This window comes from Micropterus dolomieu, linkage group LG01 (assembly GCF_021292245.1).
Source record: "Micropterus dolomieu isolate WLL.071019.BEF.003 ecotype Adirondacks linkage group LG01, ASM2129224v1, whole genome shotgun sequence".
NCBI classification, from domain to species: domain Eukaryota; kingdom Metazoa; phylum Chordata; class Actinopteri; order Centrarchiformes; family Centrarchidae; genus Micropterus; species Micropterus dolomieu.
In genome coordinates this window covers 27676931-27692033 of record NC_060150.1, presented here as the reverse complement: position 1 = coordinate 27692033, position 15103 = coordinate 27676931, and the positions used below count along the sequence as shown (strand labels likewise).

At 42.7% G+C, this 15103-nt stretch overlaps 1 protein-coding gene and 1 long non-coding RNA gene across 4 annotated transcripts in view; both read left to right on the top strand.

Moving 5' to 3' along the window:
- Positions 1 to 15103, top strand: part of LOC123979218 (WD repeat-containing protein 37-like) — a 1096407-nt gene that overhangs the window by 396151 nt on the left and 685153 nt on the right. The gene's annotated exons all lie outside the window — the stretch shown is intronic.
- LOC123979321 lies at positions 11084 to 11615 on the top strand. Its single transcript, XR_006827209.1, has 3 exons — positions 11084 to 11202; positions 11294 to 11395; positions 11592 to 11615. It is a non-coding gene; the product is annotated as an uncharacterized LOC123979321 (long non-coding RNA).

The window sequence follows — 15103 nt, the reverse complement described above, 5'->3', positions numbered from 1 at the left end:
TAGATTTATGTTAGAGCTGATCCATCAGTACTCAGAAATAAATATTGTAGCATTTAAAGTCACTCTTGTGTCACATATCCATTTGGTGCAGATGGGAATTGAGCCTTTCACTGCTGGATAATTACATTTTTAGAGAGGGAAAAAAAGACATAACCACAGTGCTGATATTTCCTCGTCTGTCTGCAGTCACAGGATCCCTAAGGAGCAGTGGTGGTTGAAGCTGCGTCCTCTGATGAAGATCCTGGCTAAGTACAAGACGAGCTACGACGTCTCAGACTCTGGACAGCTGGAGCATGTTGTACGCAACCGGCCTAAAGAATCGGACGCTTCAGTAGCAATGTGAAGGCCTGTACATCTTGCGGCCTGCAACGTCCGGTCTCTGTGTCAGACTGAAAGTCTGTGAGGCGTCAGTTGGTGTGTTGTAAAAGAGCTCCAGTAACGTCAATGTCAACTGCAGTTTCTGTTTGGCCACATACCATGTCATTTCCCTTTCAGTGTCACTCCTCTCTGTTTTGTCTTGACAAAGTCATGAACTGTAACCTTGCCTCTGCTGTGTTTCTAACATCAAACACACACATGCTCTCACACACATAGAAACAGCTGACCTGCCATACATTTGTGTGTCCTTGTTGCCCCGGATGTTTAGTGTCATCATTGTTTTTAAATTGCACTTTCTCTGTATGCGGTTGTTTAGGCAGGCTCTGAGACCAGAGCTGCACGAGGACTGAATAGACTCTGATGTAAAAACCAGTTTGTGTGTGTGTGTGTATCTGCCTAGAACCAGTGTGAGGTTCAGCATATTTATGTGAGACTGATGCAATACAGTTGTACTGCTGCAATTCAAGAGAACTGCTTGCTGTGCTTTACACTGAAACTAATACTGATATTTTTAACATTGTTGATTTTGCTTGTAAACATGGATATATTATTAACTGTAGGCACTGCTATACTGAATAGCTGTATATTCATGTCATATTGCACCAACAAGTTAGATGTGTAAGAGACTGTTTCCCACAGAATAAAAATCTGATTTGAGAAGCTTTACCCTAGTGATTAGTGTCACTGGATTTCTTTATTTCCTTATTTATGTAACCCCTTAAACATCCCATTTCTCCCCTTTATTACCCTTTTAAGTAGCTGTAAAGTTGGAAGTTCTGACAGTAACGCATACTGTCACAGGAAAAAGTATGTGAACCCTTTGGTATTACCTGAATTTCTGCATAAATTGGTCATAAAATGTGATCTGATCTCCATCTAAGTCACAACCAGACAAACGGTCTGCTTAAACTGATACCACACAATCAATTATGTTTTTTTGTGAACCCTTGGATTTAATAACTGGTTGACCCTCCTTGGCAGCAATAACCTCAACCGAACGTTTCCTGAAGTTGTAGATCAGACCTGAACATCGGTCAGGAGGAATTTTGGACCATTTCTCTTTTCAAAACCGTTTCAGTTCAGCAATATTCTTGGAATGTCTGGTGTGAATTGCTCTCTTGAGGCCTCTGACTGGGCCACTCCAGAAGGTGTATTTTCTTCTGCTGAAGCCATTCTGTTGTTGACTTACTTACTGTGTTGTTAAGCTTCAACTAGTGGACAGATGGCCCTACATTCTCCAGCAAAATTTCTTGAAAAACTTTGGAATTCATTTTTCTGATGATCAAGGATTTTAGAGATACTTTTGTAACCCTTCCTAGCTCTTTTGTTCAAGGCATGGGTCACATCAGGGAATGCTTCATTAGAATAGCAAAATTAAAATTGGTGTGTTTTTTTTATAGGGCAGGGTAGCCAACACTTCAGTCTTCAGTTAAGCTACATGATGTTCACACTGAATGAAATATTCAAACAATATTTAAAAAATTAAAATATTGTCGATGTCTTGTGCTTCATTTCATACAATTCTGAAAATATATAAAAAATATTTAGTAGAATTTGAAATACATTATATTAGGTTTCACCAAAGCTTGGACAACTAGGGCTGACCCCAAATAGTGAACATTCATGATTCAATGGGCGGAGCCTGATTCGACTGTCAAAACATTTCAACACTTAATGCTGTAAATAAACATGTAAAAAGAAAAAAAACTTCCAATAAATGTTTTTAAAGTGCACGAATGAATCCAAAATTGTAACCCTCGTCGGTGCGCATGTGTATGCGTAGCCTGTATGTGTGTAGTGGCAGGAGGAAAACTTGCTGAAGAGAGGAGCCACAGCTTCACCAGTGTTGTGCCAAGTTGTCCACACCTTGCAGTACGTTGGGTAATTTATCACCATTGATGAACCACACAAAGAATATTATATCATTTTTAAACAGGCACTACTTGAAATAGACCTGTGAGGAACTGCGACTTGGCTGCAATTGTCAGCAGCACCGCAAAACCTCTGCACAAGGGAGAGACAGAGAGAGAGAGAGAAAATGGTCAACAATAAGTCTCAGTTTAGCTTCGGCTCGCAATCGCCATGCACAAAAACATACATGATTCGACTAGACTATAAGCAGGACTTGACGATTCTGATTCCACTATGTAAATCCTTAGTTGGGGACAGCCCTATGGACAACTAAAATAAGTTTGTAATGACTGACACATCAGTAGGTTAGTGGACATGGAGAGATTACTTAAATTGCCTACCACGCACAGGCCCAGGAGTTGAGGGCTCCAGGTTGATGCGGGAGTGGATTTTCACTCCTGTCTCATCTCACTCCCACTAAAATATGATGTCCCATCCTGTTCACTATAAGAACAAATCAGAAAATAATAATAGTTTATTTATATTCGAACTGCATATTTACAGATAAAAACTGTCCTATGATACACATCCCTCCTACTCCTGTGGTGATTAGTGAAATTGACTCTCATCCCAGGATTCCCCAAAAAATGTCAAGGGGCCACTGGACCAGAGCCTCTGTCTAAAGTGTCAGTAAATGTTTGTTGTTGGTAATCAAATAATTTGAGACACAAATCAAATACAAAGGAGCACAAAGAGACCCAAAACAACTGTAAGGAGATGCAAAACAATTCCAAAGAGAGACAAATTGACTGCAGAGAGACAAAACGGCTATTTCGTTTCTTTGTCTCTTTCAGTCTTACTGTTATATAGGAGGGGTGGGGGGTTACATGTCTGTGCCCAGGGGCCGAGTGTCTTATAATCCGTCAATGTTAATGTTCCTTGATGATGGTTTTTGGTAACACTGTAAACACAGTTGAGAAATACACAAAGGCAGGAAATGAAAAATATTATCTTCAATAAATTTGTATCATTTTAATTAATATAGTAGTAGTAGTAAGGGAAACTGAGTTTGTCATGCAAAACAGGGTCCTGTTCAGAACAGAAAAGTGCAGAAACAGAACATAGAGATGCAACTTCTGATAATTGCAGTCTTTAAAACAGGATTCAAAAAGACTCCCAGACTCTGCACTAGTAGTGCTGTTTTCATGTCCTATCTAAAAGCCAGCAGATGGCGGCAGAGCACTGTCACATCCCAGGTACCCGGGTTCATTGGGTGCATTATGACACCGATTCCTTCCATCAGTTGCTGTCCACTTCGGCTCTTCACAATTTCAGTATATGGTGGCTTAAATCCACTAAAGTAGATTAACTGTGTGAGGCCTTGTGTGTATGTGCATGTGAGTGTGTCTGTAGCTATAATTAGGAATTAATCTTATCATTTGAAAGAAAATTTCAATTTCCCTTGGGTGTATTAATTGTGTATACATGTAATTGTGCTGCTTTTTCCCACCTAAATGGTCCTTTTTTCTGTCTTAACTGCGAGTAATTACATGTATATATATCCGGGCTTAGGCCGTCGCTTAGCGACAGTGCAGTGACGTGAAATGTAATTTGAAGAAAAAGCTACCTGAATCACCTTTACTCCCACCAGACCCTCCTAGGATAATTATCATCCTTAACTTAAACCTGTGTGGTTAATTCAGCCTCACTCCCACGCCCCTCCACAAAAAGACACCTCGTTTCCCATCGCTATAATTTCCTTGAACCTCAATTGGCACATGGTTCATTGTGGAGGCATTTTCATGTTGGTGGCTACTTCTCTCCAAGCATGAAATTAGTAAATTCAATAATTTGGGTTGATTTAAGAATGCAAGGGGAGACCGCGGGGTCATATGCCCATAGGTAATCAATACTAATTACCATTTCATTTCTCCCCTTATTTTCCTTTCTTTTAGAATCACATGCGAATCTGATCTCACTGAACTGATTAAAGGTTGCAAATGAAGGGTCCTCACTCCCTGATTCTCATCAAAGGCCAACCATACGCTTGGTAACTTTGTCTTCATTTAATTCTACATTGTCTTCAGACAAGGCCCCAATTATAAGCTCGCAGTGAATCTCCAAAATAGCTGCCGCACATTGACCTTTTTAGATTAAAAGCGCATTCTCTATCTCTCATGAAGTCCCTTACAGTCCAATTTCCCTACTAATGAAACCACAGTGGTTGGAACTTGTAGGGCTGTAATAACTAGTGAAGAGTAGAAAGGCTAAAATAGATCACTATAAAGGTATTGTGATAACAACAGCAATGGGAGTCAATAAATCCCTGCTGGTTGAGATTGAAAAAGCATATATATATTTTTTCTTCAAATTTCAAATGAATCACACGTGACATTTTCATGAATAAATAAATCCATGCAGAAATAAACGAGCACATGATACATTCCAGGAGAGAGTGCAAAATGAAAAAGCACAGAACAGCAGAAGTTATGGATTTTAGATATGAGTCTACTGCAGTCCCTATTGGCTGTATTGAAAATATATACTTTGCTAGAGCTGGTTGCCAAATAAACAAGAGTGAATCACAGGACCTGTTTCCAGACATTGGATAAGGGATTTGATCCACCTCGCACACACAAGAGAAGCCCTGGCTTAAAACAAGCCCAGTGAGTCGCTCTCCAATTTAGGCTTCCCACAATACAGCAGTTGAGTTGCGAAATACTCCTATGAGAATCTCCTTTTGACAATTAAGACACCCATGGAGGCATGGAAAGCTCTCAATTCCATTAGCCTCTGTGCTGTTTCACTCTATCTGTCCACTGAGCCTTAACTTACTTATTAGTACAAGTCTGCCGTATTTTGTTAGGGAAGCGATTAGTGAAATCTACATGAAAAGGCAATTTCCCCCTTCTTTTCTTTCCCTTCACTCTCTCACACTTCATTGAGATCAGACAGATCTAAAGAATGGCATTTGCACACTAATGAAAATCACTCTGCATCATTTCGGATGTCATTCTTTGGACGGAAGTGACTTGTGTCTTTATTTACTCGTTTCTGTTTGACAAATGGTCAGAGTTGGCTAAAATTACATCGGCGCTGGTGTGCTCCCCCTATTTAACCAAAGGCTGGGAGTATCGGCTGGCAGTCAGCTTAGAGACTGCAGCTCCACTTTGATGTATTGGAGTTAATATCTTCCTGACATTTCTCAGGACAGATTTTCATCACTGGTTTCATCTGTACTTTTGGGGCTATGTGATAAATGAGTCAGGACATTCATTTTCCTCCCCTCATCTCTCGCTTCTGTAGAGAAAAGATGTGTGTGTGTGTATGTGTGTGAGTGCATCTAGGCGTGCATGTGTAAATATGTATCTACTGTTGATGTGCAGTGGTGTGAATCTTTTCACAAGGCAGGTTGTGCGCGCGCTCCTTTGTGTGTTTGCATATCTAGCCCCAGTGTGCCTAAGCGAGCGGGAGTCTGACGCCAGCGTACTTGTGACATGAAATAGACGGCGGCATTAATGGAACTGACATTAATTTGACAGAGCACTCACTAACATGCGAAGTCACTCGCAGTTCATAATAATAATATTAACTCGGCATTAACATGCAAGGCTGTCTGTTGCACCAGATGCCCAGCGTTTTCCGAGAGAGTGGGTGCTGCAGCCTGTCTTTCTGGGCCACGGGTGGATCATGGCTAGATTATGCACAACAAGAAAAGCCTCATTCTTACTGTCTGTACATTGTGGTGGTGCTGACATACAGAAACTTCTCTGCTGTGGCTGCAGGGAAACACTTTGCTGCTCAGACATCATCTGGCAGCATTCTCGAAATAGCCAAAAGCAACCAGACGATGTAGAGGTTATAGTTAAGGGGGCAGGTTAGGACATAAAACCTGTTAGTCAGTGCACAGAGGATATATCTTAACTTGATGAATTGCCAGCATACCCTTGAGCAGAGCAGCACATACACACACGCATACAAATATAACAGGTGTAGCCAGTGGAAAAGCTGAAGGCTATTTAGTCCCAGCCATTAACACTAATCAAAAACCACTTTACCTGATAAGAACTGCGTTGGCCGTCTACCAACTACGGTCACCCACATCCCTCTTTGCTAGTATTGACCGGGCTTAAACAAGGTGCCACTAGTAGGAACCATGGAGGTGATGAAGAGATTTGGGAGAGAGTGCTCATTCATAGCAGAAGGAAAGAAGGACCGCTCAATTGCTCACCCAGATGATTAGTCTATAAAGATTGTGTCTCAAACAGGTGAGAACACACCACCTATTTATAGAAAACATGCCCTCTACGTGGCTAGACACAAAAACATTCATGCAAGACACAGTGAGACAAAATCTGTAGTGTCGGAGCAGAAAACAAGGTAAGGGTAAACACACATTCACCTTAACACACACACACACACACACACACACACACACACACACACACACACAGAGGCCTATACGGTATGGATTGGGCATTGACCAAACCTCATGAAAGATGCAGTTATGCAGATAGGCTCAGTGTGAGTGAATGCAGGCCATAGGGGGCTGGTGGAGCAGCCGAAAGCTTCCCGGCTCTTCCAGGTGACAGAAACTGATTTAATGTCACACTGAATCATTGCATAATGTTAATTTTGTTTCGCTAAAATTTTGAAGGACAATATTCACAACAACCAAACAAGACAAAACTGGCTATAGTCAAGCAATAACTGTGACTAAATCTCCATGTCATTTTGTTGACCAAACAAAGAGGAGATGAAGTTGAAAATAAAAGCTTTTATGATTGGTAATGGGCGGTGCGGTGGTACAGTGGTTTCCACTGTTGCCTCACAGCAAGAAGGTCGTGGGTTCAAACCCCCGATTGCCCCGGCCTTTCTGTGTGGAGTTTGCATGTTCTCCCCGTGTCCGTGTGGGTTTTATCCAGGTGCTTCCTTCCACCACCCAAAGACATGCAGGCTAGGTTAATTGGTGTCTCTAAAATTGTCCTTAGCTGTGAATGTGAGAATGTGCTCTGCGATGGACTGGTGACCTGTTCAGGGCATACCCCGCCTTTCGCCCAATGTAAGCTGGGATAGGCTCCAGCCCCCCGCGACCCTCTACGCAGGATAAGTGGTTGACGATGATTAGTAATGAATCATATGACTAGAGCTCTGCGTAGACTTTCAGGGCATTATTTTATGCTGTTCTATGCTTTCACTCTCATTGCTCTCGAGATGGCCGCTGTTTTCCCTAATTGCTGGGTACAGTATGTATGCTGCATACCCAGCACCAAACAGCAGACAGACCAAGTTAGCAACTAGCTAGCGAGCATAGCGGAGCATTTTGCTTTTAAAGAGCAAAAAGCAGAGCTAAAGGGACTTTGCCTTATGGCCAAATTAATGCCTATGTTGCTCCGTATGTCTTTAGGTAAGTAGTCGTGTTTGCTACATCTAATGGTGATAATAATGTCAGTGTTGTGTTGACGATACCCCTAAATGGCAATTCAGTTGATACAGGTTTAATGAAATCTATCGATATTTTTGTCTTTTTGTTAGAAAGAGAAGAGAACATAAAATTACATATTTCTTGCCCAGGACCAGTTGCTAGGCCCTAGCCGACAGATAGCCCACATAACACCAGAAAAAGGCAATGTTTTGTTTTTATGCCTTGTTTTTTGTGTGGAATAAACTAAGCTGATCTAAAGTGTTAATTGGTGAGCTTTAGAGGTGCTGGTAGGAGGATGTTGTTACCTTTGGGCAGAGGCAGGCTAGCTGTTCCAGTCTTATGCTAAATTGAGCTGTAGCCGGCTGCTGGCTCCAGTTACATATTTACCATACAGACTTTGAATGTTCAATGACTAAAATAACTGTTCTTTTCACAAGTTTTTGTCAACTTATCTGTTGATAACACTAAAATGACCAGAGTTTTAGTCTAAAGACTAAAACTATGAAGGATAGAGTTGACTAAATTTAACTAAAACTCTCAGAACTAAGACTGAATCTTAAAAATGGCTGACAAAATTAAAACTAATTGCACAAGATGGTGTCACTATGGCAGTACTGTAAGTCAACAACATCTTCGTATGGCAACATCGAGAGCATCTTCTCACCGCTGTGTACTACTAAACTTAAAGCAGTTCTTGGTTTATCCTTTTATCAACTTGTGTTGGCTTCACCTCCCACACACGAAGCCTGTTTGTGTCTGCAGCGTTTTGCACAGCAGAATGGACAGCAGTGTAACAACATCTACATACATGCCATGAGTCTGAAGGTCGCCAGGGCATGTATCATGAGCAGAAATAAGGATGGCTTGCTGAGACGATCATGGAAAGCTGCAGTGTCCTACTGCAGATTTCCATCGTTTCATACATGCATAATTCAATGTAATATTTTCCCATTTTATGGCCCTAAATATTCATGAATGATAAGAGCTCAGGGCGAACTTGCTCAAAACTTGGCAATTCTGTGGAAACTTGCTTCCTGCGACATGTGTTTTGGCCAGAGTTGTTTTCGTTGCCCCTTGCTTTAACAAGATCAATATCGCTACATTGCTGTACCCCCGCATATTGTGTTATGTTACACCATCACCGGCAAATGAAATAATGAATTCACGGCTTGACACAAAGGCGGGTGAAGGCATATTTGAACATTCAAAGAGAGAACGAGGGGAGAAAGAGGGAGAGAACATTCCCAAAATTAATTTTCATCTCCAGGGTTCATGCATATTTAATAAAGAGCGCTTGAATATCATAGGGTAATACTAGCCCGGCGTGCATACAGAGGCCGGGCTGCGGAGAGAAAATAAACGACCGTGATCGTTGTCATGAGCAATAACTCTCTGTAGAGCTGGGAAACAAAATAGCCAGAAATGCTTTGATGAAGGAGAGTGGGAGATGGAGGAGGAGGGAGGGAAGAGGGAGAGAGAGAGAGAGAGAAAGAGAGAGAGAGAGAGAGAGAGAAAGGAAAGAGTGTGAGACAGAAAGAAGCTGTAGCAGAGGTTAAATACTGGTGGAGTGACGGTCCCTTTGGATGCAGCTGCTGTGGCTGCCGCTGTCTTTGTTTTGCAGGGGACTATGGGATATGGGGATTGTGGGGGAGGGAGGGCGATGACTGAGTGACAGTAGTTGACAAGCCCTGTGGATGGCATCCCAGGAGCCTCTGTCCCCCCCCCTTCAATGAGTAAACATCACAGAATCAGCAAGTGTGAGCATGCAGTGCGTAGCATACACACACACTCACACACATACACAAAATTTCAGATGTCGGTGAGGGACAGCCTGAACACAAAGCTCCAGCCCTTTTTAAGTGCACATTCAACATTAAATCCTCAGTCATTAACGGACATAACATATGCACTGGTCTTGCTGATAAGCTTGCAAGGTTTGCGTGTGTTTTCCACCTGTGTGCTCGAAGCAGCGCGGCGTGCACTTTGAGCACGCACCAGCAGCATGCACTTACCTATCAAAGTCTCGGCGCTTATCCCGTATTCATCCCACGTGTGACAAAAAATGAGGCATGAAACAGCGTTGTCATGCTGAACAGAATTTTAATTACCGACCCTCTCCTCCCTTCCACGCGTGTGCGCTCCCAATTGGTCTGAAATAACAGTGGAGGAATAAAAAAAAATAAAAAAAAGAAGAGGCGAATGAAAGAAGAGGGGGCCTTTCTGAGGGGCAGACGGTGCCATTAACGCGGCACTATCAGAACGTGCTGGAAAAAGCCAATATCTGAGCGCAATATTAACACCATGTGGAGCATTTCAACCGCCTGAATGCCATGAGAAAATCATTCTTCTTAATGCACCGAGGCCTGTCTTGTTATGCTGGAGAATTAAAAGCACGGAGAATTTGATGAAAAAGTCAACTAAACATGTTAAATTTACACACAGGGCCAATGCCAAAAAACACTGAAAGTAAAGTGAGAAGTACCCAGTTTCCTCAGCTAACCACTCACGCTTCAGGTTGCTAAGATGTGAAGCGAAGTTAAAGACTGACGTTGATCTGAATAAACTTGCTTGATTAGGGCAGCTCTGCCTCTCCCCGCTCATCGTTCTCTCTGATCCCCAACCCCCATGCCATGGCAGCGAGCTCTCTTGACAGCTCAGGGAGCCCCACTAACTCATCTCATCCCCCGGAGCTCCGACACCCTGCTTGTTTTATTTTCTATCTGCTAAATTGAGTCGTAAAGACTTGTAAAAATAACGACGGGAGCGGATGGGCTGTGTTCTGTTGTTTTTTTTTTTTTTACTCCCCCTACCACCCACTCCCTTTCTCTTTCCCATGAGTCCCAGGTGGGCTGTTTGTCGATCCATTTAAAAGCTGTGACATGTTAACAAGAGCGAGAGGATATTTACAGAATGCTGACCTCTGGCATGGCTGAATTCGTTGTTTTGATGCAGGTGTGTGCTAAACTTAAATTTATCCCCCCCCCCCGCCAGTCAGTCATGGGGAGGAGGTCGAGGCACATCTGAGACATGCAGACAGATGTGTGGGATCTGTTTATAAGCCATCCTCCATGGGCCACAGACTGAACATATGGATACAGTAAAGTGAACCTCCACCAACACAGTAGTACAGAGCATGCAGTTAATCTTTAGGCCCAGCGTGAGAACACACACTATAAATCCCACTTAGGGCAAGAGCAAATCAATCTTATATATATATATAATATATTATAGATCTATATTCTCCATCTCACACCATTTACTCATTAACCATTTAAGCATTGATTGGTATTGCTGTGGAAATTAACCCATGTTTAACAAAGGCAGTAAAAAGAAGGGGGTGTTAAATTCAGTCAGTAGCAATTCAATTCATTAGGTGCAATTTTGTGAGTGTGTACCTCATAAATCATACTCTGGTGGGTGGTAGCACTGCACCACTGTATGGGGTGGCATAAGCAGAGTAATGTAACCCAATCTGCAAAATCCTTTCTCCCTGATGCATGCTATTGCTCTCAGCAACTGAGTACAATGGAGCCACACAGAAGGAGGACGTAAGTTACACAGCCCTATTAACATGCATACAAAATGTATGCATTAAAAAATGTAAAAGTCCTGCAGCATTTAACCGTGCCGTTTTTGAAGTTTTTTCACACAGCTATGATTTCTTCTCTTGGAGGGGGATACAGTCTGAAGAAATGTTCAGGGAAAATGAATTCCACCAGAGCAGTCTTGACGTTGAGCAAGGTAGACTGCTTCTACTCAAATGGTCCCCTTGTGGACTGATGGAGCGTGCTTTCTCTTGTAAAGACTGATGTCCAAACTCCAACTTTTCACCCGAGATTAAGTCACCACCTTCTTGTGTGTCTGTGTGTGTGTGTCCTTGTACATGCGAACATGCCTGCCCCCAGTCAGGTATAACTTGCACTTTCATCTCCTTCAGGACTCGGCCATGTGTGAAGGAGGGACACACTCTGTCTGCTGATGGTAAAAGCTTTACGTGCTACCAGCATCACAATGGATCTCCTGGCACTCATCTGCACTGAGCAAAATGGACAAGTGACAGTTGTTTCCATGGAGCACTCTCTTGCAGCCATATTGGAGGTCAGCTCCTGCTAACAATAGCTACGGTTTACTAATTTTGTGACTAAACTTACAGCACTGCTGAAAGTAAAACAAATTGTTCATAAGATATAAGTTTTTTTTAACTTTTGATCGAAATTGTACTAAAAGCACGTTACCAAACCCTATGTGTGCTTGGTGGTAGTGATGGTGGTGGTGGTCGGGTTCTTATGTCAACTTTTATAGGCTACATGGTTGTTCCCGACCCAGACGCTTGAATCTTTGATGCTGTTTTTACAAAATATGTCCAAAAATGGTATCAGTGCTTTTTTTCAAGAGGATTTGAAATGATATCTTTTGCCTGTAAGTAACTCATTGTCATTGTATTTGTAGCTTATTCTCAGCTAGCAAACACTAGTGTATTGGCAAGAAGCTAGTTAAGTCATTTGCTTTTCACGTTTGCCATTTAGCTAGTAAGCTCGGCACCAAGGCAAAAAGCCACTGTTTATTTTAGCTAAGTGAGCTGACACTTCCAGCTACACACTGTATAATGCACTGAGGTGGAAATCAGGATCAAAGAGATAGAAGAGCTAAAGACAACACACTTTACAGCAACATATAGTATGTTTGAAGACAAGAAACCTTATCTGACTGTTGACTGCAGTATAGCCACAGCAACGTGACAAGAATCCTTTTCGGGTTTTGTTCTTTTTCTAGCCTGGATTTTCAATTATGCACAAAATTCTCCCCGAGACCTCCACGATGGCAGCTGACAGATTGGTTAAGCAGATTTGCGGGACACCTACAGAGCCTTGAACTACAGAGAGAAAAGAAGAAAAAAAAAACAGGAAGAATGAAAAAACTGTCACCTCACCAGCCCTTCATCGGTCCCATAGAGACAGACAGGCCTTAGAGTTTGTGTCAGTGAGAGAATAAGTTGTGCCGCTCTGTCTTTCTTCTTACAGCGAAGAAAGGAGCACACATGAGCTATCTGGAAGGAGAAAATAGAGTATCATCCTGAACTCGAGGAACACGATTCAAAAGAGCTTGTAATATTTTCGGCACTTCAAAAATCTTTGATTTAATCTAGAAGTAACTCTTTTTATCCTGTGTTTCCATGGAAACGAGTGAAGTTGGGGCAGAGAAGAATAGGCAGAGGGCCTGATAAGGGGAGGAAGAGAGAGGAGTGGAAGGGGAGGACTGATGAGCGAGGGGTACATTCATTTAGGAATTGAGGAGAGGGATGAAGGGATGAGGATTAGCTGTCACGATGAAGAAAAGGTGTCTGTCCTGTAGCTTTCTCTCTGTTTCTCTCTCGCTCCGGCTCTCAAACTCCCTCCCATCACCTCCGTGTCCTTGACAAGCCTGCTCACAAAGGTATTTATCGGCCTCCATTCCATTAATTACCATCCAATTAGCTACTCCCACAGTGGAACTGCTGCAATACTGCGCTGTGTCAAGTCAGTTCACTTAGCGAGTCCTGACACCTTCATGTGTGCCGCTATCTTCCAACTCACAGTGATAGAGTGAAGAAAGTTTTCACAAAGAATCCCTTAGCGTGCTAATGCGTCCATTAAAACTGCATTCATCTCCTCGCTTGTACATTAGACGTGGTTTCATTTGTGGGTTAGAAGATTTGTCACTAAATAGCTATTTTAGCTAATTGGCAAGGCAGCTTAGCCTTGTGTATTTGATGTTTCTTACTAGACGTCTTTCATGTCAGTGATACAGGCTTATTAATGCGCAGCCCCTTTACACTCCTCACGGACCTCCATCGTTCAAAAGCCTCCGGGGGAAGAGAGGGGAAAAAAAAGTTTAGAATGACTTTTCTTGGGGGGTGGGGGGGATTGACAGACCCAGAGTGAGCCTGGCTAATTGGTTTGCTTTGAGACTGGCCCACTGGGCTGTGGGCAAGGACAAGCATGTGGCATCGCTGACTTGTTAGCATGGAATTAGCCTCTGAGAGTGAATTAGTCCGACCGCCTCCAGCAGCCACTGGCCGTCACATAAGTGCATTACACTTCGAGAGTGCTCTCCTCTTTGACAAGTGCAAAGCAAACACACATGCACTCGCACAGATGCTGACGCACATGCATGCATCACACACATTAATGCAGCACATACAGCAGGCGCACACCAACTCATTAAGCCTATAGCCAGACTAAAGACCCCGGGAGTTTTAGCTGTGTGCTTTGCATTCATAACAAATCAAATTCTAGTTTCTTATAACAAGCTCCCGCACTCCCAAATCTTAAACCCTGTTAAAAAATACCCATCCTCGTAGGTAACAAGCATATTTGCCGGATGAATGCAGACAGTAAGCATGTTAATGTGTGTGTGTGTGTGTGTGTATGGGAAGCTGCAGCATATCATCCCACACACCAAGCACAGCGCCTGGGGTTGTTGATGAGTTCTTTAGCCATGCTGTGTGGACACCCCCCCCCCCCCCCCCCTCAGACTGAGAGTATGCTGACAGAGCAGCTGCTGCAATGGACTCACACACACACACACACACACAGTCTGCTGTTTTCCTCTTTGATCAGGCACATGTATGGTATGTGAGTTCAGGAAAGATAAGACGATGTTAAAGGTGATTACGAGTGTGAGCCCATGTGGGTGTGTGAGAGGGAGCTTCCATTCAGATATAGGTCATTGTTGGTGAGTATGTCAGTCGTACTACGGCTGAATTAAGTCCTCAGCCCTATAACGTGAATACAAAAAAAACTTAAGGTTCTGACTTCAATAGCTGATGGATAGTCTCAGCTAATTACAGTTATATTTTTGCCATCCATTTGCTGAAGCCTGCAGAGCGAGGCTAATCGGTTGCCAGTTTGAATCCCAGAACTGAGGGACGGTATTGGTGGTTGAACAGCTGGGATGTCTTTGACCAAGGAACGTATCCCGTCTCAATTCACATTCCTCTGTCCTACACTTGCTATTTTGAGTGCATTCACCCTGACAATTATGGCAAAATGCAGTGCACTGAATACCCAGATGGTGGATTAATAAAGGTCAAAAGGTTGAGTGTGGAATGCTTCTCGCCATCAATGGTCGCCATCTTGGCTACGAAACGTAAGGGATGTGGTTGTTACAAATACTGTATCTATACAAATGTAAGTTTTACATGTGCTTTTTTCCCTCTAAGTACCACTACACTGTTGTTGGATAGAAGCCATCAGTATGCTTAATGGGTTCATTTGGCTGTAATGCTCTGTCCGGTTGCAATTTCCCATTAAAAATAAGAAGAAGAGGCCAAATGTTGCGAACGTTATTTCTGGAAAGTGCACAACAGCCGTATTCGATTTGAGACAACACTACCCTGTTGGAATTAATGCACTATACAAGTAAATACATAGTGCACACAGTATACTGGAGTGTACTTACGGAAGTATC